Below are 4575 nucleotides of genomic sequence, written 5' to 3' on the forward strand. Positions count from 1 at the left end.
TGTAGACCAGGCTGGTCTCGAACTCACAGAGATCCGCCTGCCTCTGCCTCCCGAGTGCTGGGATTAAAGGCGTGCGCCACCATCGCCCGGCTTTAACTTTTTTTTTGACTGAAACATTTGTTCATTTATCTTATATTCAATGCCTGACATTCTCTTTTCTATGTCTTGTTCTCTGCTTGTGAGATCTTCTGAGGTTTCTGTTTGACTTCCTAAATTCTTCATTTCCAGTTTTAACTCAGTTTGGGTTTTCTTTAGTGATTTTATTTCTACTTTCACGCCTTGAACTGTTTTCATCACTTCATTCCACTGTTTGTGTTTCCACGGACTTGATTAAGGGATTTATTTATATTCTCTTTAGGATCCTTGAACATATTCATAATTGCAATTTTGAAGTCCTTGTCTTTTGTTTCAGATATATTGTATTACTCAAGGCCTACTTTAGTAAGGTTGCTGGGTTCTGGTGGAGGCATATTGTCTTGTGTGGTAATGATTGTGTTCTTTGCAGGGTGTCTAGGTATCTGGGTTTGGGGTGATTGTAATTCTAGGTATTAGTCTCGTCTTTCCGGTTGAGTGTTTTATTCCTGGGTTTCCATTGCCCTCTCTGGATCTTAGGAAAGTGTGATGGCTAGCTATAGGTTGCCTGGTAGGGTGGTTCTGAATTCCTGACAAGTGTGGTCACTGGGATTCCTGAGTATAATGTGTTTCTAGGTACTGACTCAAAGGAATGGGACTGGTCTAGAAGGGGGTGCTGGGAGGATTCACAGGAAGGGGAAAAACTGGGTTTGCCATGAAGTTCAGTGGAGTTCCCAAGGAGCAGAGTCAGAGAGGGAGGACAGGTACCTGAAAGTGTTTTGATACAGGGCTGGGGATGATACCAGGAATTTGCAATTGAGGACAGGAAGGAGAGTGAAGACCACCTGCCTGATGCCCAGGCCACCATGGCCAGTGGGTTTCTAAGTGAAGAGTTCCTCTGAGTATTATTGACTCATACAAAGGGATTGCAAAAGGTGAGATGGGAAGGCTGGGTTCCATGATGATCTGTGGGGTCTCCAGGAGGTAGAGGACAGGCACCTGCAAGTGGTCTGGTTTTTGTTTGATATTTTTAAATTGTTTGATGGACATCACATTGGATACCAAGTTGAAACTTAGTATCTTTGCTTTCAATCATGAGCTTTCTGTTCATGTGTTATCCTCATTTTCTGGCTTATCTGAAGTTCACCACGTACAGGGAAAACCCCTGTAGTAAGTCCTTCAAACAGTAGATGATACCAAACATTGGGCCAAGAATATAATGAGAAGCCAACTTGTTGTTGACTGGTATTTTGCTACGGAGGAATATTTCTGGCCTGTATTATAAGGAAGATAGCTAAGAAAGGGCTCAAATTTCTTAGGGAACTCTTTGCTCTCCCCATTTTCCTCCTTTCCTCTTCCCTCCCTTTCTCTTCCCTCCCTCCTCTTTCTCTCACTTGAGTAATTACATTTGATGAGTACTCATAGCTTTCTGAGCAGCACCTGGGTGTGGGTGGCATTTACTTGTGTCAAGCTCTACCCAGCAGTAACAAGTTCAGGAAGACAGATGGGTGGGTGCCCTTATGGGTCAGCTTCCGTTCTCAACTCACTGGCCTCTGCACTTTTCCTTTCTCTGGTTGGTATGACACAGCACCATGAAAGTTGTTCTTGATATTTAGAATTCTTTATCTTTTAACCTTAACTAACATATTCCATTTTCTCAGGGAAATAACATGTATAAATGAACCTGTCCACAATACATTTTTCCCTTCTAAGAAACTGAAGACAATGGAAATTTCCTACCAACCCCCACTTATCTGAGCATAATTATGGGTCATGCAGTGATTTGTTTGTTCTCTAAATGGTGTATAAAATTGTTTTTCTTTGTTAGAGATCAGATTCTTTCTGCCCATGTGAATTACTGGCATCCATATGCTACATCCTGAGGGTTGCTCAGGCAGGTTTTGCTAGTCAGGACCCAGCAAGACCTTGAATGTCAGTCTCCCCAATTTTCGAGCCCTGACTACCGAACCCCGCCTCCAAAAAAGAACTACCAGGGACTTTAAGATCTTTAAACAAACAAACAAAATTCTAGAGTGACAAAATTCGCCAAGACTTTGTGCTTCTCTTTCCAGAACACACTTGGGATACCACTCTTTGAAGCACGTTATATTCAGTACCTTCTTTCTAGGATATATAAGAGCAATTATTTATACACCTGATATGTGCATGATTGTGGGGTCCTGGGTGCTTGGGCTAATCTGAAAATGAGATAAGCATTCATAGAAGCCACAGGTTATTGTCCCTGCTCTGAGCAAGCATAGTGACAAATGAGGATGTACCTAAAGTGGTGGGGGGCTGGGCTGGGCTGGGCTGCGAGTCCCACACTTAGGTAGGATAACTTTTCCTGAGCAAATAACCTTCAACCTGGAAAAGTGAATCAGGATTAACCAGATAAAAGGGTCAGGGGGTCATTTTTAGCTAGAAGTAATGGAAGATATGAAAGTCAGGGTTGGGAACAAAGCATCCTGGATCTAAATTTTGAATGTCTGGGCTGCAGGTTGAAGCACTGATGAAAATGGAGAGGGATAAAGGGAGATGCCAGGCCCTACTGAGCCTTCTCATTCCTGGGAAGGAGTTTGTTCATCTTAGGTACAACAGGAACCCCACTGTATGCTTTCAATTGATCAGTGATACCATCAGCTGGATTCTTTGAAACGCTGATTTTGGGGTAATGTAGTTCATCCATTCAGAAGAGGAATTGCACAGCATACACATAGCCGTGGGTTTGATCCCCAGCACAACAGGAGTGCTTATGTTGTGTTGGGGATCAAATTTATGGCTTTGTGCTTGGCAGGTCTGTAATTCCAGAACTCAGGAAGTGGAGCAGGGAAGATCAGAAGTTCAAGGTCATTCCCAGGTACATAGTAAGTTCAAGGCTAGCCCGGCTGCCTGAGACACTGCTTCAAAAACACTGAAAAAGGAAAGATGACTCTGAGCTGCTGTGTAGAAGTTAGGAAAGGGCTCCTAGGTGTGGGGACCTCCTGGAAAGAAAGGCATAGAAGCTCAAATTTGGCTCCAGAGGGATGGAGAAAAGGGGTAAAATTATTGAGACACAGTGAGCAACGTTAGACTCCTTTCCAACACCCTCAGTAATGGGGAGCTGGCCAGATGGCTCAGACAGACAAGGGATATGAGGAAACCAAATGACCCCTTCCTGCCCCCTGTGCTGTCATTTCTGAGCTCTGATTCTGTAATTTAGAACTGAAAGAGACTTAATAAAATCTCCAAAATGAATTCCAGGATGGCTCTGGTTGTGAAATTTTCCCCTCTTCATGTGCAGGCAGCATGCTAATGGCCACATTCCCTCTCTTCTGAGCTGCATGAGTCTAAAGAGATCATTCCTACGGGGGGAAAGAAACTGCTGATGTTTCAAGGTAATCAACTCTCTCATAAGTCTGCTGCCCTTTAGTTCACTGTTCTCTGTGCGACGGGACAAAAAAAAGGTTTTTTTTTTTTTTTTTTTTTTTTTTTTTTTTTTTACTAGATATCCCTAGTCTAAAATATGGCTGTTGCTATAGAACTTTGAATATTTGATGCTCAGTAATGCTGCATGCTCTCTATTTTGCTAATCTTTTCATGAAAACATTCCTCTCCCCCTCAGCAAAGTGGATTCACAGTGTTTTCCTTTATGGCTTTCTAAGGTGAAGGGAAAACCCCATGTTTAGAGAAATGGGGGTCTTAACACAAGATGAATTAAACTGATTCAGTAAGCAGGGGCTTCCCTATGAGAGCTGGAAGAATGTCTTAGGTTTTGGCAGCTTGGCACACACTAGAATCATCTACGAAGAGGGGACCTCAGCTGAGGAATTTCCTGGACAGTTCTGTTGGTGGGACATTTTCCTGATTGCTGGTTGGTTGGTGTAGGAGGGCCCAGCCATGCGTAAACAATGCTATCCCTAGGCAGAAGGGCCTTGGCAAACTAGGACACTGGCTTCCCATGGCAAGGGGAAATCAAAAGATGGCTTACTGTCCACCTGTCCCCCAATCACGGACGTTAGTAGGCCACTGTGTAGACAGACACTCACCTGATTTAGTGTTAAATGAAATACACCTGAACCTTGATTCAACCTTCAGGGCTGAGATATTACCAGCTTGTCTGGGGGGGTCTTTTAGATAAGTGTGGGGCGATGGACTCTTTCCCTTCACCAAGTATGTTTCTCTGCTCTGGGTTAATGTAGTTAACTGGAATTGTCTTTGCCTGTTTGTGCTGTTCTTTCTCCTTTTTATATTGTCTAAAGTTAGAAATCTTCATGATGGCTTCTCCAGGAATGTTATATTCATAGGAGCCTGACTTCAACAATGGGTTCTAAGCTACAGAAGGAATTTATATCACAGCATTGCAAATCACTTAAATCAAATGCAAGTATTTTTTTTTAGAGGTAACTTTTTTTATTGAGAAAAGGAGAAAAAAAAAACCAAGTTTCCACCTCCTCCTAGCCTCCCATTTCCCTCCCCCTCCTCCCACCCTTCTCCCCCTCCCCCCACTCCTCTCCCCCTCCCTCT

The sequence above is a fragment of the Microtus ochrogaster genome, chromosome 16 (assembly GCF_000317375.1).
Source record: "Microtus ochrogaster isolate Prairie Vole_2 chromosome 16, MicOch1.0, whole genome shotgun sequence".
Taxonomy (NCBI): domain Eukaryota; kingdom Metazoa; phylum Chordata; class Mammalia; order Rodentia; family Cricetidae; genus Microtus; species Microtus ochrogaster.